Raw genomic sequence first — 25529 nt, 5'->3', positions numbered from 1 at the left:
TATCTACCCATGCAGAACTCTTGTGCGCAGCAGATACGTTCCCCTTGCACGTTTGCTGCCTAAAAAGAGCTTTATCAACAAGCTTTATTTGTGTCTACACAAAACAGTTGCAATTAAAGAAATAAACCCCATCTTTTTCTTTAGTCAAATCTTGAATATATAGAAGATATATAGATTTGGCACAGGAAAAAGTGCCAAAATCCCCGTTCTTCAGAGGCAGAGCTAAAGTACTGAGTCATTCTAGAGATGCACAGGGTAAACTCTGATCTTCTGATGCTCAGTGCAGTACCTTTATAAATAATATGCCAGTTTTCCCTAGCCTACTCCATCCAAAATAACGATGTCACTGTAATCAACTTGTGAGCACATATAAATGCTAGCCTTAGCAACACATACCTTCCAGAGAGACAATGCAAACTACATTTGGTAGATCTTTTATTGTTCCTTCAATGTACATTAAAGGGAGAGGTAGAATAGGAAGAAATTACATATTCATACTTAAAGTCCAATTTTTTACTGTCTCAAATTCACATACTTTTTCCTCAATAACGTCATCTTAATGGACAAAATGACACACCTAGCCTTGGTGCCAATCAACAGCACGTTCCCGTACCATCTCAAAATCATTTCAAACATCCCTAAGAACTCTAAGATTTGGCCCTCAAAACACTTAGAATAGTAGACATTTTCACAGGGATAACTATGTTTTAGGAAAAATTAATGTGACTTGTACAGGAATGCTGTAGATCAAATTATTTAAATAAGTGACCAATATGTACATGAATAAGGTTGACTGACATTGCGTTCTCCCACATCCAGTAAAAAACCTTCGTAGCTCAATAACAATAGTCTAAGAAGTTAGAATTTAAGAATGATTAAGAATGGAGTAGGAAACAGAAACGTTACCATGTCATAGCTTTATTCTGCTACACACCCACAATTCTGAAAACTGACTGAAGTTCACTGAAAACGTAGTGGAAAAAAGTTGCCTCAGAGTAATAAAAGATACCACAAAAGTCAATACGGTTGATCAATAGTTTTCATGTCATTGGCTAAAACTCTTTAGCCTTTAGTGAGAGTAAGAGCATGAATGAAAAGTGACAAATAGAGGCAAAGACCTAAGAGACTAATGAAAGATACACAAAATGTGAAAAGGAGATGGTTATTCTCGATATCTCACAAATACAGGCATTAGTAAATATATCTAATATCTGAAAATTTAATTTTACAACAAAAAAATTTTCCTTGCTCTACAAACACTGTTATAACTAAGTTGTGAAACATATTGCTAGAGGATATTGTAGAGGTTGAAAGAACAAACAGGCTCAAAAGATTAAACAGAACTCTGGTACTGAACTCCATTAGCTTCTATTAAGCATAATGACCCGATTTTTTACAACCCTGTTCTTAGGAAAACCTAAGCCATGTTCTACCAGCAGCAAAGAAGTTACCAGGAGGGAAAAAAAAAACCCAGCCTACATTTAACCTGTCTTTCATATTCTTTCCTTAATCATCCATTACTGATGACTAGCAGGCACAGTCCAGTACCTATACTTCTATGAACCAGATATATTCCACAGCAACAAATGCATCCAGGATGCCAGATTTTCATTCACATTGCAAAACTCAAGATATACAAACAAAACATGAAAATTAAAAAAAAAAAAAGTATCACATGTATTTTATTTAATGGTTCATCTGGTTTACTCTTTCCATTTGTTTGCAACTTGATGTGGATACCTGTATTGATAACACAACCTAAAGTACAAAAAGTATCAGTAACTACCATATAGAAGAAAAGACTAAGAGGCTTTTTAATTTTTCTGATGTTCATAGTCCATTTCAAAGTGCAAACCCCACATTATCTACAGTTTTGTACTAAATGTACATTGTACAAGCCACGATTGCTGTTATTTCAAACTTCTGTATTTGACTGGCATGTTGAAAAATGAGCCAGTTCAGACATTTCAAGGTTACTCGTCAGAGATTATAAGAGACTGTGACATTTTTCTTGCATAGGTTTTCCCTGGATTTCACTGTTCTGGAATTTCTTTTTATATTCAGTATTTCTATTTCTACTCTTTGTTTACATCTTGAAAATAGGCAGATTGATGGATAACAAAAATATACAGGAGAGGAAAAATGAGTCACAGTTCTATTCCTATATTGGATATTAAACAAGCTAAATACATAAAATTTGAAATCCTAATTATAACTTATATATCATTATATCTGAATGCTCACCAAGTTCCTTGCCTTCCCTGTTTTTTTATTTTACTGTCCAAGACTAAGAGCTGTTTTAGGTGTACTGTACTGGAATTCTGGACATACAGTCAAGTTGTTGTTTCAATTCACAAAACTAATTCAGGGCAAACTGTATTTTATTAGTATTTCCCTAACATACTGCACAGCAAACATGAATGTGAGCATTAGTCACACTAGAACCACTTGCTTTTGCAGCAAGTTATACTTGTTCTAATAATTCATTTCCCAGTCTGTATTTTCTCCAACCACTAGTTTGTATTCTATTATTTCATGTATTTTATTTGTCTTCTGATGCTTTGCATAAATTAATTTCACTTCCACATTTTGCACTGTAGTAATAACTTTTCTCCCATATCATGTCCCAAATAATTCTTCATTTCAAGTCCATCCTTTTCATTTAGCAAGTCCCAGTTTGCCATTCAAACTTTCATTCAAACTTCTTTGAAATGTCAAAATGGGAAGTGAACTTACTCTTTTTCTTTTTACCCCTTTACTGCCCCTCAAGTAACTATGGAAATAAATAAGTGCACTAACACTAATCTTAGAAGTACAGTAACTAGTTTTGCTCAAACTTTTAATATTCTCAGGTTAGATAAAAACATGACACAACATATAGGTTAAGTTTCAAATGTTTTCAGAAAATATTGGAATGCCAAATCCCATTTGGAATTCCTAGCTCAAGTAGAATATGTATTATACTATAGTTTCCTGTGGCTGCAGGTGTATGAATTTGCACTGTTTCCAGCATCTACAAAGGAGCACACAGAAAAAAGAAAAACCTATCAGTTCTTATATGCCTCTACAAATTTTGGTATTAAGAAGTACCAAACTTTTTCTCTTTTATACAGTCTTACTTTCTGGAGGTAAATTTAAATGTTTTAGTTGAATTTTTTTCCAATGGTTCTATGTGTCAAGTCAACTTCAGAAGGAAAAATAAATAAATTAAAATTAACCAAGACAGTTTTGCCATTTGCAACAACAAAATTATTTTTTTAAAAAAGTAAAAGTAAAAAAAAAAATCAAACAAAAAAAAAAAAACCCCCGAAACCCACACATGCTGTCCCACCCTCAATTTGGACTGAAAAATCTGCGGTCACTAATGTGTTCTAGCATTCTCCTGCCTGGAATATGAAATTCAAATTGCTCCGGTACTGGCCTTCAGCCAAGAACATCCTTTTTACAGTCACTGAGAAAGTCCATTCACCTTTATTTGCCGAGCACAGAAGCCTTAAAAAAAAAATATTTCCACAACATTCAAATAGAGGCAAAGTTTATCAATTTGCCTTAAGAATTCTACTTGGCCTACAGACTGACACAGTCTATGAATCTAGTACGAATAGCATGGAACTTTCTGTAAATAATGCTCTCCAGAGAGGAAAAAAAACCAAAAGGTAGCTGTCAAATTTTACTACAGTAGGAATTAACAGCTAAGCAGAAAGCAAGCATGTTGGAGAGCTCAACATGGGGGGGGAATAGCAAGAAGAGTGATGACTGAGAATGGGAAGACATGAGTGGCAAACTAAGACTTTCTAAGTGAGAAGAATGGGCCTGGGAACTTTATGGGAGATGAGGCACCAGAAAAGCCTGTGGCAAGGCAAAACATTCAGATTTAACTCCAGCATATACAAAGACTAGTAAAAATACACTACAGTTACTGTCTTCTCTGTTGACATCTTTTGTGACAAAAGTTTTCATGGTATCTTAAAAATTTCAACGCTGAAAATAAAAGCAAAATACTTGCCTTACCCCGAAGAAATAAAAAACATATTATAGCAGATATCCATGTGTTGAGATCTACTTTCTTTTTGCCTTAAACAAGCATGAAGAGATCATCACGGGTGTTGGGGGCTAAGCCCAGTAGGCAGCTAAGCACCACACAGCCACTTAGTGCCCGCTGCCATGGGATAGGTGAAGAGAAAAGCAAGCGCAGAAAGCAAGGAAACTTGTAGGTTGAGATAAAATTATTAAACAAACAAAGGAGAAGTGGAAAAGAGAAACAAAACAACACAAGCCAATCACTCACCACCTCCCGTGGGTAGACTGATGCTCAGCCAGCTCCCAAGCAAAAACTGGATAACCTCTCCAAAGCCTCCCCCCCTCCATCTTATTGCTGAGCATGACATTATATGGCATGGAATAGCTCTGTGGTTAGTTTGTGTCACCTGTCTGGTTGTGTCTTCTCCCAGAACCTTGTGCACACCCCAGTCACCGTGGGGGGACAGACACAGGACAAAGTGAAAAACAGAGAAGGCCTTGACGCTGTGCAAACAGTGTTCAGCAAGAGCTAAAACATTAGTGTGTTATCAACACTGTTTTGGTCACAAAGAACACAGCACCATACCAGCTGCTATGAAGAAAATTAACTCCATCCCAGCCAGACCCAGTACGATGAGAAAACTGAAGAAAAATGCATGCTTTCCACATGGGAAACAAGTGCCAGATTTTGAAAAGGCACAGAGTGCCTGTTCATTGGAACAGTTTCACTCCCAAACGTCCAACTGTCAAATCATTTCCAACTGGACCGAAACACCCCTTTTGACTGATCTAGCTAGGGCCTAACATTTTTCCTGAAATAGTGAAATCAGTTCTTTATTAGTCGAGTTACATGATGGCATGCATTACAGTACTTGCTGTAGAACACATTGGAGGAACTCTTTAATAAGCTACAAGAGATGACTGTAGTATCTCAGTATGGATTCTGGAAACAATCCCCAGACAAGTGCTCAGAAGGAAACTTCCCTGGAAGGAAGTTATCTGTAACTGGTTAGTGCAATTGTTCCAGCTCCTTCTGCTGAAGCACAAACCTCTCAACATTGTCAGAAATAAGATATGGTAATCACTAATCCAGGGTAGTATAAGACCCAGAGACTGATTAAGTGGCAAGTCCCACTTGCCTTAAATAAAGCTGTCAAATAAATGGGTTTTGAGACAAATACAGTGTGCTTCACATAGGCTTACTAGGGGATAGAGATGATTAAGAATACTAATACAGAATAGGGTGACTAAAGAAAGCTTTTACTTCCTCAGAGGAGGCCTGAAGGAAAAAATGCTTGAAACAGGAGGAGTCCAATGAAAAGAACTTCATATTTTTATATAATCTCTAGAGAAGTTGCAGAATACACTGTGCAATTCAGAAAGAAAGAACATCAGAAATTCCAGCCTCTGCTCTCCAACAATATGAAGTGACAATGAAATTTGCTGAGAGGTTGAAGTTAAGTTCCAACATTTCTAATTTCTACCAAATAGCTGGTATCTCAAAAGCCATTAAGTGTGACAGGATTGGGGAGGAAGAAATACTGCCATTTCAATACTATGGGTATATTGTAGTTAGGAGTGTAGCAAAAGCAACCTCTGTACTTTGCTTAATCCTAGTTCTAAAACCACAGTCAACTGTCAGATGCAACCTTCTCCTAGACCTCTTATGCAGTCATGAAACTCGTGAAAGAATGTGAAGAGTTTGGGGTTGGACAGCCAGACACAAGCCTTTTAAAGAAAGATATTAAAATAAGACAAGTCATTTACAGGTATTTTTTATCATTCTCCCTCAACTTTAAAACTACCTATCTGGAAAGCTAGAAAGTCTTCCAAATGCACATTCAGCCTTTAGCACAAGACAACCCTCATCATATCAGGGCCAACTGCTTCTACCATAAGAAACAAAAATACTTTTCAAAGAATTCATTTCAAGTTGCTATGGGATCAGTTACAACAAACATATTAAACAAGGTGTACTACAAGCTCACTAAGTTTACTTGGCCTACTGAGGTTATCTAAGATCTAGGAAAGTGAAATACTAGGTTTTCTAGTTTTACATTTAAAGTTTGAGGATCAATATAAAAGCACTCCCTTTCAGACGTTAACAGAGACGTCATCTGAGAAAAGCTGAAAGAGATGAATTCAAGTAGCATGCTGAGACTCTATTTTCTCTCTTTCTTTTAATCCTCTATCCTCTGCCTATTTCCAGCTTCAATCTGCTTACCACAGACAAATTAGCGAGGAACTGCAGAAGCACTGAGAAAAGTTCATACTCATGGCCTTTAAACATGCTTAAAATTATCAAAGCCAACATATATACAACCGTACCCATCTACAGGACACACTGAATAGTTCTCAGGAGCTATCCCTTAATCTTCCATTTGCTAAAAACATTTCACACAGGTTAAACAGTGTACTGCAACCCACATGGGAAGACACCCTTGTTTTGTTTTTGCAGATTTGTACATTTACAATAACATATTACACCAACAGCAAAAGCAAAGCAGCAGATGTATGTTTTAAACCACAGAAATTTTCTGTTAATGTAAGTATATTTTCCTGTGCATAGACTTCTGTGAAGACAAGATACAAATACTGAAAATATTTCTGTGCATTCACCTACATAACCATATTCTCTTACAAACATTTTAGAACACAACTCCCAAGGAAAAAAGATTATCTATCACTAGGAAACATCCCATCTGGTGGTTTCACAGACACAAAGAGAATTCCTATGCATTGAAAAATGGCCATTTATGATCCTTCATGAGCTGGCATATAAAACACACCACAAAATTTCATACAGTATTTTCTGCTATGATTGTTCTATGAAATCCTTATTAAATGTAGCTCTTGATTCACATCACTTTTAATATTTGTTTGGAGATAATTGATGCATTTTATTTCTGTAAGTGCACCTTATTACACACTGATATCCTTTATTTTTTAAATGAAGCTGAAAATAGGGCATTGTCATGATTTGCCAATAGTAAAAATGCACAACTCAAAGTGATGTTCTCTAGGTTTAGCACATGATTAAAAAAACAAAACACCTAAAAGGACACAATTTCTAAGAGATTAATGCAAAAGACATATAATTGGATATATGAATTCAGTTAAGATGGAAGTAAACACAAACAATTGATATTCCTTATGCCCAAACAGAACATTTCACATTTATCTTTTCCATGGATGAGGATACTGAATAAATGAACCATACAAATGGCTAAAACAAAGAAGACCTTCAAAAGGAGTATTTTATCCTCTCCAAAACAAAAATGAGTTTGATATCCACAGGTTTGATCATTAACTGAAACAGAGACAGTTGTACTACCAGTAACATCCAGTGCTAAACAAACACCACACTGGAAACACAAGCTAAAAGGAAAGAACTAAAATAAACTCATATTGTCAAAAGAAAGGACAGGTGATGAAGTAATTCTTCTGTCAGCCACTCTATACTCCACAGCCTACAATTCCATAAACCCTTCATTCTTCACAAAGTTCTGAGCGGATTTACTTCTCTCAGGCTACCCACCTCCATGTCCCACACATATTTTTTCTTTGCCCTCCACTGATCTTTATAATTTCTTGTAACTTAATGCCATACAGCCTAAGACGACCCAACCTACACTATGAGTGTCCCTAACTACTGGGGCTTTATCTGCACAGCATTCTAGAGAAAGGAGTTTTTAAATCCTTAGACTACACATCCCCTAAACATTTTATGGTCTCTTACTATTTCATTTCACTTAGCAGAACCACAGAAGTTGTTGCTGTCCTGCTTCCTCAATAAAAATACTGCTGTGTCCATTATTCAATTCTAATAAAGGTGCAGAAGACACTCAAGATTATGCAGATCCATTACTTTGCAGTGACATATATATCTTAGGAGTTTGGGTTTTTTTGCTATGAACATAGATTTGTCACGTTACAAAAATCTAAGTAACTAAATACACAGATAAATTATGCATTTCAGAGGCTCTTACTCTTTCTATAATATCAACACCTGATGTACTACAACTGCTGAAGAAATGACACCTATCTCCCCTGTTGCTCCCTCCAGGTGCAACTGTGTTTGTAAGCCCAATCCTCTAGAGCTGATAAAGTCAGCAAAATGACAGTTTCCAGATCACCCATCACGCTGCAGGCTGGTTCATCATTCAGGATGAGCACATGCACTAATAGAGTCACATGCAGTCATCAACTCACTCTCACTTTCACCTGCCACAGGCACTTAGGCCCTGATTCTCATTAGTTTGTCTACTGTAATAAGTATTGCCATAAAGACTTTGTCCTGAAGATTAGGAGTTGAACATAAAGCTAACCCATTTAAAAAAGTAAATACAGTTTTCGTGTCCACACATAACATACAAAGAGCCAACCTCAGCCAATCTGCTTTAAAATACTGACACAATGTACCGTCTTTCTTCTTCATCCTACAAAAGGAGAGAAAATGAATTAAAACCTTACCGATCAAGAATGTTTAAGGGACATGAACAATGCTAGCATTTCTCCTACTCCTAAAGTCCTTTTCTTCCCTGTAAAGAGCGAATGATGGGTGGTCCAACTGCATTGTGGCTCTTTGGAAGTAGGGGGCACAGCAGCCCCTGAAATCACAAAACAAGTTTTTGATCGATACACAAAACATTCCCTCTCTTCGGGGGGGGGACGGGGGATGGGGGGGACGGGACACACGACCCACCTGCTCCAGGGTGAATGCCACCAACCATGCACTATCACACCTCTGTACTGCATGATCCTGTACCGCTCCAGCCTATACTTACAGAATTTAAGTCCTCCAGCACAGGGAGCATGTTACGTGTTTGAAACAAGTCTTCTACTGTACAGTGCTATATACACGTTTGGCATTATATCAAATACTGACATAAATACAGTAGAAAAAGCTCTGCTTCATTTAGTCACGCCCTCTCACTGAGAGTCACTGGTTCAATTAGAAACTCCCTCTCCCTTTTCTGACCTGCTTTCATCCTCCCACATTGCTTTCATTGTTGTCCTCTCTCCTTTCCAATCCCCATAAAATCACAGAACTACAACTGCAATTTAAATACAGCTTGCATCGTATCAGTAAATAGGCTCACTTTTAAACAACTTACAGAAGTAAACAAATTCACTTCTCTCCAAATGTCTACCTACGTTTGGAAAAAAACTTCATCCAGTAAATCACTATACTTGTATGTGATTCTAAAAATAAAAGGTCTAATCCAAAATGGACATAATTTTAATCCAGATAGAACCCACACAATTCTGCCACACTAAGACAAGAAAGTCAGTAACAACAGCTTAAGAACAAGAAAGTGCCTAAACATATATCTGGAGATAAGTTTTCCCTGCTTTTGCTTTTTGCTGTGGATACCTGCTGCAAGAAGCTACAGTAGCCCAGAATTCTCAAGTATACTAAAGAACTTAGACATCATCAACTTAAAGCATGCCATTAAAACGTTAGAATGGTGTAGAATGTGAGAAACATAATCAAACAATTACTCCATTTATTAAGATTCCTTTATATTCACATGCTATTATTTCTTTTTGATTGACTCCCTAATAGCGTTGGCTCAAATGTTCAGTGGAAACTGCAGATTTGCACACACTTACCTTAGCAACTGAAAGAGTTATCAGCTTGAAAAATCAGCATGCCAACAGAATCTCAGTCCCTAAAACACAATATAATTTGGCTCAGCTATTGTAACTGCATAGGGAATGTGCAATATAAGGCTCATTAGTTTTATCTTCATCCACTCAAACAAAAAAAGAGTGACTCTTAGGAAAAAGGAAAACAACTGCACGTAGTTCACAAAATTGACTACTAAAATAATGGTAAGCTCCTAATACATAAAAAACAGTCTGAAGCATGCTTCCACATGTAACATCCCACATTCAGAAATTTCAGTGATAACTACTTTGCTCAGTCTACAGTTGTGGTGATTCTTATTGCCCATCTAGCACAGTAAATTTCCCCCTGGATGTCACCTTGCACATCCCCTTTGAACAGTATTTCACAAGTGAAGTTGACTTTAACTTCCTAAGAAAGTGATTCTGTGTCCCCTACTAAACAGTAATTTAGAGTACCAGTGAGCCTTTAAAAAAGAAGCAGCTACCTTTTCTTTTAAGAAATTACATTTCTAAATATGGTAAGAACAGAGCTATTGAGTAACAATGCAGTGCTTTTTACAGTTACCATCTGCCCATAATTGCAAATAAGATATAGTCTGAAGAAGGTTTTTTTTAGATGCATGAGGAATCAACTTTAATGAACCTACTGACTGTTGCCTGATTACTTGACAAAAGTCACAAATTAGACACAAGACTAGACTTTTTAAACCACTTTCCTGGCAATACAGGAACCCTCCACTGTACTATAGTACCAGAGGATTTCCTCAATCTTGCTTTCAATGTTTGAATGTCTGCAGCATTCAAAGAACAGTTTCCCCTCTTTAAATATACCTTCCATCCTTACCTGGAAGATAAACATTCATCTCCTGTGCAGAAGGCAACTTAAAAAGGTTAACAAAAAAAGTACAAAAAACTAAGGTTCATGGTTTTCTTTGAATTGCCACCGTTCACTGTAATGCCAAAAATACATAATAGAAGCAGAAATTGTGAATGATTTTGCAAGGAAGTGGTAAAGAACCATACTGAACTCGCAAAGGAAGAAGATTCTCAAAAAGCCAGCCTAACCTCATTAACCATAAACGCAAATATGTATTTCTTTTGAACACTTCAAAGAGATAACAGATTCGTGACAGAGACAGTCATTGATCAGCTCAAAATTTCTAACCACTGCTCTGTTAAAGTAATAGGTTAATCACTCTTCCATGTACTTTTCCTTACTCTAGACCCACATAAAGGGGCTTCATTACTACAGTGACTGCTTCCTATCAGCAGAAAAACAAGGAGAACATACTAATCTGCCTCTAAGGGGCTTACTGTTCTGCTCCAAACACTTCAGCCAGCTTCCCCTGCACCACCTGCAGAGCTCAGACCTTCAGAGGAAGCCAATTTAGCCCATCAATCTGTCACACCACTAATACACTGGGAAGCAGCAGAGAGAGGGAAACCAGTGTTTTTGGTTGCAGAAAGCTGTTTGGTCACCTCGGCAAATTCAACTTCAACAGAAGCCAAAAAAAGATTACACAGAAAGAGCAGCTAAGCTTGTTTTCTCTTGCATTCTAGCAAGCCTGTAACTCTCACGGGAAAGAACTGTATGTAAGAAAATAAAACACAGAAGAATTCTGTAAGGAAAATGACTTGCAAAAAAACAAGTCTTAAGCATAATTAAGAGGTCTTACCAGCAGACTAACAGCCTTAGTCAAAGTTTAGCTTAGGATAGTTATAAGACTCTCACCCCAAATGCAATCAGAACTTAATGCAAAATGACAGCTAAGTATACTAACATCTCTAAGGTTTAAGCAGACCAGCTCTGACAAGTCTTGCTGTGAGAGTTTTAAGTCACCACTGCCTCTCCCACCTCTCTGCGAGGTCAGGGTAAGCAAGTGTGTCTGTGCCCCAGCTGCTGCAGCTCACAGTTGGACTGTGGCTTCACGGGCAGCTGAGCTGATTTGTCACCACCAAACACAGGTCTTGCCCACCAGCTTCCCTGGCTATGCTGACCCACACCAAACTGCAGTACTTGTGAGACCTTTCCACAGACAAATTCAGATCAGTCACCCAGAACACAAACCATCTTTTGAGGGAGGGGGATGAAAGGAAGGAAGGAAAGTAAATTTTATTGATTCAGTCATGAACCCAGTAAGTGCCAGCACCACCACAATGCAATCAACAGGAACACTCAGAGGAGAATGCGACCTCCCACTTTGGCAGCTATTAGAAATCTGGTGCATCCACAGCTTCAGTTTAGACCCACTTCATTGTATTTTAAATAATGTAATAACTCTCCCCACACACAATTCATACATTCCTTTTAGATTGTGTTTTAGGAACTGTAAGCTCTGACAGCAATAGCATATACAGTGCTTAGAGCCCACCAAAGCAAAATTTCAAGAGTCATTTTTAAAAATCTTCACTATATTTTTATACTTCTAAAAAACACTGTTAGGAAGTGGGAATGATTCCCTGTCATCTCCATCCTCCAGCAACTCAGTCATTTCAGTCAACATTTTATATTTTAGATTTTTTTTTTTAACATGGTATTACTACAGTCTGCACCCTCTCCTTTCATTCCCTTTCTTCCTCCAACTTCCATACTGCTGTAATCCTTCAAAATGCAAAATGGAAGCAGCTCCTTACACCCATTAAAAGGAAACTGCTAAGTTATATACGCTTAGTTCTATATAACTATGTCTCATCCAGTTGTAAAACAATTCACAAATGATAACCTATCCTCTCCTTACATACTGGTATCAGCTCATAAGCAGGTTTCCATGCAAACAGTAATTTCCAAATCGGCAAATAAAATTAATCTCTTCAGTAGATTAAAATGATGACACAAAGCCTGTGAATACATACACTTTTAAAGAAATACATATTTGGCTCTGACCTGTTTTACAAAAATCACAGGTTTTCCTAGATTTCAGATGTTTTCTTATTGCATCACCCAGGAATTATGTGGTTACACTGACATTAACTGGGTGCAGTTGCAAAATGAGCTGTCAGTATCCTAGAATTAATCAATCTCAAGTATATTGTTTCGTAATTAAGTTTATGAATACATCATCCCATGAATATAAAAACAGCAGCAATAAACACACATCTCAGAAAAGAAGGGGAATTAGAAGGTACTTTTTCAACTTTCTAGGACAGCTAAATCATTTGGAAGCCATTCTTCACAGTCAATCTTTTTCACTGTGGTTGTGCTAACGGTCTCCAACTGGGGAGCATTTTATATAAGCAAATTTAAACCTACAAGTCACATAAGTGGACAACAAAGTTAGGTGATGTTCCCTCCACAGTTTACAAACCTGTGTTTTAATAAAAACATAAATGTTTTAAAAAAATTCAAAAGCTTTGGATTTGTTGTTGTTGAATTGATTCATAGCTAAATTATTTCTATGTTTCCAAGAGATTAATTTATACTTCAGCTACAGCCCCTGCAATAATTAATAAAGCATTCCCACATAGGAAAGACTCAGGTATTCAGATTCTCATTTAACATATACTTGATTATTGAAGGACAAAGAGGTATGTATAACAAGTATATTTCTGTTTAAATTATATAAGCTAGAAGTTCCTTTTAATTACTGCTATTTTTAATTGCAAAACTCAAATATTGAGAAACAAATTGCTGGAGAAATGCAATCTCCACAATGTCTACCATCAGATACAATAATACTTTTAATAACTGTTGCGGTAAATGGGTCAATGATCCCTGAACAAGATAATTAAGTGGACACTCCAAAAATACACTTTTACTCCTCCTTATCACAGTACATTTACAACAACCATATGAAAAGATTAGATTATGTGTCTGGGATGTCAGCAGGCTAACAACTTATCATTCTTTCTCCTGGTATTATAATATTACAGTTCTCTTACATAGTTACACATGCTCCTATTGTGTCCCAATTGCTTTTATGGGGCATTTTTCATAAGAAAAAAAATTTGCAGAGCACAAATGCAAAGCAGTTATTATTGTCCATTTTTTAAAATGGAAATTGTGTGAATCATACTTAATTCGAGTAGGCTTGCTTTTCAGGTTTGTCAAGTTTAAACTCCACACAGATGCAAATTACTGGTAAAACTTCTCCCTGCATCTTAATGAGGTACACTATAAACTATGAAGCCAACTTGAAAACCAGAATGTTTCTGAGACAAATTTTACTTGACCTAGGTATTCTAAGTGTTTAAGGAACTATATTTTAACAGAAAGTTTTACCCAGCACTTAACTTCTGCATGATCTTGGAGCTGTGACTGCTGCAACAGTAGTTTCCCAGAATAATGCCTGTGCTGGCACAAATTTTTGTGTAAGGATTTTGCTGCATGATAAGCGTGCCTAAGCAGTGTTGCGAAGACTCCCAACTGCTGAGCTCTGAACCCAACCTCTTTTCAAAACATTGTCTCATCCTTTCAAGTACATTCAGGCCAGAAGGGAAAAGTAAATTGTCAAAACTGTTTTGAAGTACTAAACAACCAAATTTAAGAAGTCATTTCAGTTAGCAGCTACTGCCGTCTCACTCGTATCTTGACCGGTTTAAAAATGATTGCCAAAACAATGCTGCCAAGTGTGTAGTATGTGGAACACACTAATCAATAGGGAGATTTCCTTTCTGTAATTCCTGCCTACTGCTGCTTCAAACAGGGCAGACTGAGCTCCCCAAGAAAAATGGGAAAATCATGGACAACTGCAATCATTAAGGTTCAGCAATCGGATAGAAAAGCTGAACTCCTGAATTAAAACATGCAGACAGATGCCCGTGCAGTGAAGATAAGTGAACAAAAAAGTCCCATCCTAAAGAAAATCGGAGGATGACCTATATTAGAAGTTACAGCTTAGAATTCAGCATTTTAGAGAGATGGTATCTTTTCTTCCAAGGCATTAATGCATCCTGGGAAATGTGGACATGCTAATGTGTCCACAGAGCAGGCTTAGTTTCTACTAACAGCTAATACTCCTTCATTGCTTAAGTTTCCCAGTCTACTAAAAAATGAAGCTTATGCTATAAAACTGATTAGCCATCCTTGCAGTAACTTTGGAACCCATAAATCAGTTCTAAGTTAGTTTAAAAATAAGAAAAGAGATTTTAAAGACAATTAAGTTGCTATGAGTTTTACAGAAACTGAAGGCTGGATAGACATTTTCAAAATACTAACGTAATTGAAAAAGACAAGCAGAATTTAGAGATTACATACTGTTTCACAGCTGGTCACTTTGCATATGCCATTTGGATAGATAATAAGTATATGCCTTAGCTATACTACAGCTACGCTTTGCCCATTAGGGATGAAGGAGCTCATGGTATTGTCCTATGAACTCTCCTCACCATACAGGGCAGAAATACATAGGAAACACCAAGTTCTTTAGTCCTGCTGTTTATAGAACTTGGGAGACCCAAAAAAAACCTGTTGCATGACAATAGCATGTGCAAAATGCAGCCTAAGCAAATGAAGAAAATTCAGAATGCCAATTCTGAAGTGCTTAAATTATCTTATACGGTTATGGGAAATTTTAAACACTGTCAAAACAGCATTCACGCATATAGAATACCAGCATTTCATCTTATAAATCTCTTCAGTTTATCTACATGCTGTTCACACTGGCATAAGAAATACAGAAACCAAGTGTCTGCTTTACAGTCAGATTGTAAGCAGAGGGTCTCCAGAATTTCTAGTGATAATAATAAATTATGAAATGCAACTTAACTGCTGAGTTACACACAATTTTAGGGCCCCTGACTTAAGTGGATTTTAAAACAAAAAAAACCCCATGAGTTGCATATGAAATTTATTTGTGACTATAAACCTCTTGGAGTAGGTATCAAATTATGTTATGTTTACTAGCCTGAAGAAAGCCTAAGAAAACATTCTGGCAATTTAAAGATAAACACTAGAAACGTATTTCACTGTGTAACACTTTTTTTTTTTTTTTATTTCCCCAGTGGTTCACAGGTTGTTGTAATAATTTTGCATGCCAAGTTACCTACCCTATTAGCTATGATGGCATCTAGCCCTTTAAATAGATGGTATTGCTATGGGGACAGAGGAAGAACTGCTGGACTGTTTCTATGACGAGAAGGGTAGTGGGAGAAGTGAAATGTGAGAGGCAGGTTTGGAAGCCTGAGGTATTTTTCACTTCTGTTTTGTATTTTTTCCATATACACAGGAAACTCCCTTGGGGGGGAGAAAGACCAACTTCCCTACAGCTAAATACAAGAACATGTGTAAAACAGAAAAGCCATTCAATGTTTCCATACCTTAAGAAAAAAACCAAAATTTAAAGAATCAAACAAAAACTTCAACACTGAGATAGCGAAATCTAATTTCCCCACCTCCAAAATTTCTTCAGACAGCAAAGGCATTGCAGTAGTAAAAAATTCAAGAGAAACAAGAGACAAAAGAATATTAGGATGCCTCCACGCACATCATCATCTACCTTCATATTTAGAGAGTTCATTTTCTTCCCCAACCCCAGACTACTGTCCATACATTCCCCTCCATCCTCATCTGCTGCTGCAAAGCAAGTGAGGAAACGATGAGGAAGAAGGGCAGAGTTAAGACAGTCCCCCCAGAGGTGCAGGGCCTTTTGCTCCCACTGCTAGTGGATGCAGCGGTTATTCTCATTCAGGCCAAGGCTCCAGCAATCTATTTGTCCACCTCCAACAGCAGGTTTAATGGACAGCTGAAGAAGAGTAGGAACTAACAAGCCTAAGTGGTATTTCCCCTGAACATTCTCCTGCCTATGACTATTTTCAGTTCAAGGGATTTCTGAGCCCAGTGTTCATGCCAGGAATGAACACAGCTTTTATTAATAACTGGACCTCACATGGTGCAAGCATACTGTAGATAGTAAAGGACACATACTAGCACACTCTGGAGACCAGTGAGGCAGAGAAGAGACCAAGGGAGAGTTCTGCTATAGGACAGGGCTACACTAGATGTGCAAGGGAATGCCAAGGCAACCTGGCATCACCAGTATGATCAGCCTCGAAGGGTCACCCCATCCCAGAACTAAAATTCAGTTTTAACACATCAGCAAAGCCAGTTTCATATTGGACTAACATTTGAAAAGCCTGCAAACCATATGGCTCAGAAACCGCAGATGCTTACCGCTGACCTGAGCGCTGCAACAGAATGCCACAGCTGGCTGAGAGTAAGCACAGAAAGCCAGCTGTCAAGTGGGGTATAATACAAATGCTTATTGATAAAATTAACTATGAACAGTAAGGGAAAGCATAATGAATCTCTACTAATCATGTATTTGCTTTTCAGAACGCTAATTTAAATAAGAAAAGAGAGTTGTGTTTTTTCTTTTTAAATAGAAGCTGCAGATCCAGCTGAGTTTTTTGGGAGTTTTGTGGGGTTTTTTGGTTTGGTTTGGTTTATTCAAGTTTTTCTCCCCCCAAGGAAAGGATTTTTCCAGTTTTCCCCCAAGAAAGGACAACTATAAAGGACAATGTCCTTTAGGAAATATATCATTAACTACACAGAGAATGCCGTGACAGGCACCCAACAGCCGCTCAACTATGCTACTTTTAGTAGTTACAGGATCTGGTCAACAATGCCAGCACATCTTGGAACAAACCTAAAGTATACTCACCATCAGAGCACCACTCTTCACAATACACAAGGAGTATAGAGAGGTCCCGAGAGCTCCAGTTATCCTGATTGATTTTGTAACGAAAACAACACAGTCCATCCTCTCCGGTACACTACAGCCCCTGTTAAAAGGGCTCCCTGAACCTGCGTGACACCCAGCAGATAGTCTGCAAGCAGTACGAGTTATAGGTGAATACAGGCTACTTACAGGAGCAATACTGTGCCAAGATCTAGGGCACTTTGAACTCAGAGTCCTTAAGAAGATGTTTCTAACAGCTACAAATAACTGTAGACACTGTAGAAAACAGACAGAATAAGGAATCAAGAGGACCGAGACAGAAAGGGAAAAGCAAGCGGACAGTGCAATAAACGGCCTCAGGCAAAAGAAAATGTAGTGGATTCCATTACAGATTATTTGGCAAAGGAGAAGCTGATAAATGACTCAACTCTTAGGAGAACAGCATGAAGTTACTTTTGGCTTCCAAGACAGAAATTAAGAAAGCAGCTGAAAAAAGGAAGAGGCCACAGACAGAAGAAGCAATGAAGATCTGGGACAAAGCTTAAGTGTTTGCTTCCTGTTTCTCCAACCATGGTCCAGTGTTGCAAGACTGCATGTTGGAAGGTTCCTTTTACCAAAGGAGAAAGGTTGCACACATCGAGCTGGCTGGAACTATTATTCAATTCTGATATCCAAAGGACATGTCTATTTGACTTTTTAAATTTTGTTGCAAAATGGAGGGAAGTGCTGTAGCCAAAGAGGTACACACAAGCTGCTTAATTACAGAGAGTAAACTGCGGCTCACTGTTGAAAGCAGAAGTGCACCAGTGTTCCACATCTACTTCAGGAATATTTTCATGTAACCCTTCAAATACGTATTTTTTGTGATGTAACAATGGCAGAAAAGTTCATGAGGAGCGCATCGCAAAATCTACGAACTACTGAAGTCTCCTTCTCCAATGAGAAAAAATGTAGGAGAGAACTATTTCAATCAAACTGGTATAATTTAACCTATATTAAAACACCCCAGTATGAATGGTATTTCTCTAAGGTTCTGAAAAGGTATTAAGAAAAGCAAATCTAATGTTTGTATTCATCCACTGCACCAAGCAAAAAGTCACAATTTTATGCAGAAAGTTACTAATGCTCCTTTAAACCATCTTAGGTTAGGAGAAACCTTTTGTATAGTAAACACTAATTCAAATTGTATAACAAAGCTGTAAAACAAACAACCTGAAGTTTATCTGTATACACACACCCACACCCCTTTTTGGGCAATGCTTATTTACAGAATTTTCAGCTTTCAAAACCTGTTCTCAGCTTTCCTTTGTTTGCTTTCATCACTTCAAAAACAATCCTTTCTCCCAGTTCTGTTGCTTTAGAAATGAACCATGTTAGTAAGAACAAAGCGTCCTGTTTCTTCACAGCTTTTAATATACTCCCTACGAAGCCACTAGCAACAGATTGCAGTCTCTGAATTAATTCCAAGTCCTATTTTATCCATCCCTCTTGGAGCAGCAAAAGGATAACAAAATAGTAATAGCTTCCCATACACTTCTAAGATGATGGAGAGGACTGAAACATGTTAAAAGAGAGAAGGGTAGTGAAAGGAAATAATTAAACTCCTTCAAAATAAAGTGATTGTCCACTATGTCTTCCTCCTACCTCTCCCAAAATCCACTTTCTGCCTTCACAATATTAACACTCCCCACATAATTTAATTTTCTTCATCTCTCTGTATCAGTGTTTTGCCTTTTGTTATACAAGACATCCGGGGTTCTTGAATTCTTTAGATTCTATTTTCTCTCCAAACCTCACCAATTCTTTAGCTGGGAGAGAAGTAGCATACCAGTGCTCATTAGACATCCCCTCTCACGATCAAAGACACCGATATGGCTAAGCTCCAAGTTCTGAAAAGCAAGGAATAGGGTTTGGACTTGACTCAAAACATACAGTTGTCAGATTATCACATTGGTTGAGCAGTAACAGTGACTTCCCCATTCTGTAGATAATGGAGGTGATGCTCCACATCACTTGTGTATACCACAAGTCTTAGAGGACTAGTAACAGCAAAAATTGGGTGGGGAAAAAAAGAAATATGACAGGTCCAGAGTAAGGAGCAATACTGTTGGGAAATACTGTGGAAGTACTGCTCTGGACAAAGGTAAGTGAACACAGACTGCCCAGGAACAGAGAGAATAGGGCTTCTAACAGAAACATCACAGAAAAAAGGGTGAGACAAAGTATTCTGGTGTACTACTACATTAAAAAAAAAAAAAAGATGTAGAAGCAAAACTAATTGAGAGCTGATCACAAAATTCAGGAGAGAACAAGATTGAAAGCAACTAAGTAAAATAAAAAACACCAACATTTTTTTGATATCCTATATATAAAAATATAACAAGAGGAAGCACAATTGACCAGATCTAAATTGGAATCGGAGGAAAGGAATGTCAAGCAGTGGCTATAAACATTTTTCAACTACTGTCAAAACAAAAATGAGAAAATATTAGTTGGGAAAACAACTGTATCTTCCACCTTAAAAGAAAAAAAAGTACTACAATTACTGAAGGAAATTGCCCCAAGTCAGGCCATTAAGCAGGAGAATACTGAATACAACAGAGAAAGTATCAAAAGTGCCACAAGTAAAACCTACGTTAAGGAAGTACCTTAAACAACAATATCCACAAGTTGAATCCTATGCACCAGAAGCGCAGAGAAAAACTTCCAGTAAGTGAAGAAGCCTCTTATATCTACAGATATAATATTGATTCACTGCCTAATAACTTCCGGCAAACATAGGTCTGTTGCTTTTAGGGTTTTTTAAGAACTGTTCTACTGAAAAAGATAAACTTTCAAATTTGAACTGATGCAATATGACTTTCACGACTATGCAAACTGACGTAGTTAGCAGAAGACTGGTTAGACAAGTGCCATACAGCAATAAGGTGAAACAGCTAAGAGTCAGTTCAGTTTTTCCGACTGCTTTATAAGTATTGAACAATACAACGAAAAAATACTAATATTTTATCCAGAAAACTATCTGGATGAAACACTGGAAAACCACTGGATATGTCCATAGAGTTCTTCCTTATGTATTTTATTTTCATATGGAAATCCAGCCCAGATTCAAGGAACACTCACACAAGGACTGGGTTCACACTCTGTCTTGACAGGTACCTTCAGCATATCTTCTGACCTCACCTTTTATTTACTGCAGTCTCAAAAGCTACATGGAGATGCAGCAGCTAGTCAAAGAGAAGAACAATTATCCTTACAGATCAAGGGATCCAATAAGAGTTGTTGTATACTTTCTAGTAGCCTTTAACACTTGCAAATGATTGTAAGAGCCTGGTCCACTTCTCCTTTGCTACCATTTGAAGTATGATTTATCACTTCAACGAGCTAATTGTGAGTAAAACTTCTCAATAAGACCTTTTCCAAACATTGTTTCATAACGACGCCTTTGTTTTGCCTGTTAACTATTGTGAAATACAGGTATTCTGATCATCGCAAATAAAAATGTGTAAAGTTTGCACATTTGTTTTAGGACAGTTCTCACATTTGTTTTAACGCTGTTCTAAGTATTTTCAGAGTGCTGCTATCTAAACATAAGCACTGCAAACACAAATCTTATTTACTGTATTATCAAAACTGAACATGAACCTAGCCAACATTTGTATTGTTAATTAAAACAGGTACTAGAGTAAGTTTTTATGCCTTCACTTTCCTTTTTCTGATTACCTTTATGATAAAAAATTAAGTCAGATTTAGAGAATTCCCTATTTCCTATCTCTACATAATATATTCTATCTTGCAGACAAACCAAGAGGCACAATAACACCCATAATCATCAGCAAAACAATTAATATTGGAAGCCACCCTTGTAAATTTAGACTTACACAAAGATCTCTGAAACATTTACATCATGATTAGGATTCAAAGTTAGTACCACCTCTGCTGACTGAAAGTTTGTCACAATGCTTCAAGCATGCTACAAGACTCTTCCAAAGAGGAAGCCCAACCCCAAATACTTATTCTGATTAACTGCTCTACATAGCTTATTGAGAGATTTGTGATGCACATGTAAACAAAACAAAACCAACACCAACCATGCAATACTAAGAAAAAAAAAAAGAAAAAGGAATGCAAAAGGAAAAGAAAAAAAAAAAAAAAACAAACCAAAAACAACACCCCAGGACTCAGTGCTGGCAAAGAAGTGCTGAACAGCAGAAGAAAAAAATTTGGCCAGAAAAATACTTGGACAGAAAAGACACATCCAAAATAGTTTTGCTATATCCCTCTCACTTCTGGAAGATATTACATTATTAAGTATTTTACTAGTCATCACCGTATATCTACTACAAAACTAAGAGAGCGTGAAAAGAAACACACACATGCAGAATAATACCAGTCTTTCAATAAAGCTTTTTCTTTCTGAATTCCTACACTCACTACTGAAGCCAGAGCTGGCTGATTTGGAAAGTGGTAAAATATTTTGAATTTTAAAAATAAATACCTAATACAGAATAGTTTTTTCAGTAGTATAACGACACAGCTACAGCACTCTGCAGCGCCACTTCATTTTTCTTATGCCACATCTATCCACTGGTCATGCCCTATCCCTTGCTTTTATTTCTCAATTAAGAGCAGCATCTTTCTAGTGTTTATTCTAATATCCCTCACTATCACCAAAACATATTAATTATGAATACAGTCACTCTTAGTCTTCCTTACCATACCTTTTTGTTACACAGATTGGAAACCCAAGAAAGTCTGGTATCTTCTGACCATCTTTCACAGTCGCAGTAGGGAGAGAAGACATGATGCCACCTGCCAAAACCCAGCAAACTCTGAAGAGCGAACGGCTCATAACCACACAGAGCAACAAGAAGGGAATCAGGAGTCAGTAGTTCTATTTCCACCTCTCCATGGACTATGCGTTTGACCTTGGCAAGTCACTGTTTTTTTTGTGCTTGTTTTTTCATGTTCAGGACATGAAGGGCTTTTACGCAGATGGCTGGAACAACAACAACAACAAAATAACTGAGTAAGTTTAATTATTATTTATCCTATTATGCCAGGCCTTAGAACTCTTCCGCAATGGCATAAATTCAGAGCGAGCACAAGCACCTCTGATTCTCTAGACCTTCATTATGAAGTTCCCTTTACGTAAGGGCACTTGGTGAAAGCCGTAACCCATTATCAGAGGACCCCCACACACTGTATCAAAAACTGATAAAAGCTTAGTTTCACGAATTCTTCTGCTGAGAAAACAAGTTTGACCTTATTTTCTACACTGGCAGTTCCTAATCCACAGTTTGCAAAAGAAACACTGCCTCTGCCACTGCTCACAGACAAGATTAAATTATAGAGTTAAAATAAGAGTTGCCAGCAAAACGAAAGTAGGATATTGCCTAGAGTGTATTTTTTACTCTGTGCCATTTCTATGGTCCAGCAAAAATTAGAGACCAGTATTTCACACAATTCTGTTCCCTCTCTCAGGCTTAGAAAATTCTGAATTTCATGGCTGCCTGATCAAGTTTCATTCTGATAACAAGTTTCCTGGTAATCTCCCAAAGCATCACACACTGGAAATATACCACAAGTACAGCTTTGAAAAAAACAACGTGCAGATGAAATGTTCTACAGACCAAGCAATGTTATCAAGAATACCAGTAGAAAGACTTTTTTTCTGGGACATACAGAAAAATGTCTACATTTGTCCATACTCATAAAGGGAAAACTATAAATGTTTGTTCTGCTACTCAAATAACTCTAAATAATTCGATTAACAGTCAAAAGACTGACTAGGACCCATTGCAATATACACCCTTGAATCTCACCTAGGAGAAGTAGAAAAATTAAATGAAGTAACAGGTGTAATCTCACGCAGAGCAGTCAAAAATGACCACTTGCCAATACAGCTTGTTGTCTATTACAAGTGCTCTGGATTTTGAATAAACTTCTTAAATGGCACTTCATATCAGTCAGTCATGCAATTACAATGAAAAGGAGATAGTTTTTGCTCCGGAATAAGAAACAAATGAGGAAAAGTTATATCTTAACCCAATCACTTTAATGTCTTCATGTTTTCCAAGTAAAGCAATGAAAACAACTTTACTTAAATAATCACAGAAATACATACTTAAGTTCAACAAGAATGTTTTCAAGACTTATCTACATAAAAAGACATGTTCAAAAAAGAGCCTGACAAACTTACAGAAGAAACATGCTGTTGAAGGAAATGTTCAGCTTACTTTAGAAAGAATAAATCAAGCCCCAGCAGCATATGTCATTCATCGAATAATCTGATTAATCAAAATAGTAAAACATTATAATGATTATATCTTATGGCAAAATTTTATAGATCAGACAAGCTTTTAAAAAATTAGCAAAAGTATTAAATGGAATACAAAAATAGTATTTATCCTTGTGAAGTTATAGCCTCTGCCTATTTGTAAGGATGTAAAACTGGGACCTTAATCAAGAGATTTCTCACAGTGTACATACTGAAACACCCACCTTCTTTGTCGGTAAAAAAGTTTACCACCACAAATATGTAGTTTATACATTTACAAGCAAAAGAGTGCGAAGATGCCTGGTCAAAAATCACTACCTGGCTAACTAAACTCCAGTTGAAGAGTATGAAGTATTTTTCAGATGAAATTATTTTACATAGTATACAGAGGCTCTGAAAAGTGGCCTATGATGTCACATAGAAACACGCAATGGAAGAGAGTTTCTTGAGGTTGTGAAGGGTACTTAACATTTTTTTTTAAAAAAGGTAGCAGCCACAAAATAAACGCGCACGCACCAATTATGAGTAAAGAGCACCACAACATAAGTAGAACCCCAGGAAATGAGATAATGTCAAACTCTAAGTTTAGCACTTTTCCAAGCCTCAGTAAGAAGGTAATGATATGGAAATTGCTACTTTCTATTAAAAATTGTCTCTTCAAAGACATTTACCAGCTGTTTCCTTTTCTGAGTTTCTACACTGGCAAGAGATTACCATAATTCCATATTATTTCCTTGCTTCATACAATCTTATTTATTAATTATTGCAATTTTAAGACAAGTATGAAAAATGTAGAATATTAGACTATTATAAGCATTTCCACATAAAAATAATGAAATTTCAGTAAGATCAAGACTATAATTTTACACTTATGATTATAAACTTTCCTTGAAATCCTATAGACATAAAAGGTATAGCCAGTTTTGCCAACAGAATTAAGATTTCACCTGAGAATACAGAAGTGACATTTACCTTTCCCCCTTCTTCACCTAAATACACAGGAAAAAATAAGCAACTCTTTAAAATCAGGCAGACACTACAATTGCTCAGTTTTGTAAAATACTGCAAGAACGTAAATAAATTAAAAAAATTACTTAAAAGTACACCTTCCCTGTGAAATGCTCTTGGGAGGCAGTGATTCAGCACATTACAGTGCCATATAGGCAAGTTAATAATGTGCTTGCAATTAACACCCGAAGAATTTAGGGTGGCAAATATTACAAACATAGAAAAGATGTCCTGAAACTTTAAAATTCTGCTGCCATGATTTGCTCTCCAAATGTGAAACTAGTATTTTGCATAAACTTCATTCTTCATTCCCAATAGAAATTGAAATGTATTGCATAAGATAGAATACTTGTTTGTATTAAATATGTATTTTACAAATCTAAAATTACAATCTTTCTCTTCAATCTTATCAAAAAACAAACATAGCATAGAATAGGTATGTAATGCACCTTAACTATACTCTTCACCAAAATAGAGGTACTAACTATAAAACCTTCTTTGCAAAATCTTTGCCCAAGAAGGCACCACAGGTCTTTTAGGAAGGCTTTTTAAGTAGCTGTAGGCTACTTCAGCTTCTTTTCACATTCTTTTTAAGTATAGAAATTCCTTAAGTTCAAAACAATGAAAAACAACCCTAGAATGAATTATTACTGCAAAGTAGAAATTCACAAGTCAGAGGAAAGAAACTCTCATTCACAAACCCATGATCATTTATACAATTCATAGTATGGTTATCTCGGCAAAGAGATATCAGCAAAGGATACTGCCTTTTAACTAGCAGTAAAACACATGCACATATTATGTCTAATAAAACAGTCTACAGATTATCTCTGGAGAAATCAAGCTGTAAAAAGATTATTTTCAAAGTTTCTTTGTGCTCTATATCAACCAGAATAAGTCAGCAATGACTAAGAGCTACTTAATACAATGAATAAACAATGAAAGCAAATAAAATCCAAATCAAGAGCTTA

Source organism: Phaethon lepturus, unplaced genomic scaffold, assembly GCF_000687285.1.
Source record: "Phaethon lepturus isolate BGI_N335 unplaced genomic scaffold, ASM68728v1 scaffold13700, whole genome shotgun sequence".
Lineage (NCBI taxonomy): Eukaryota > Metazoa > Chordata > Aves > Phaethontiformes > Phaethontidae > Phaethon > Phaethon lepturus.
The sequence above is the reverse complement of the archived record's forward strand: the minus strand, read 5'-3'. Positions refer to the sequence as shown.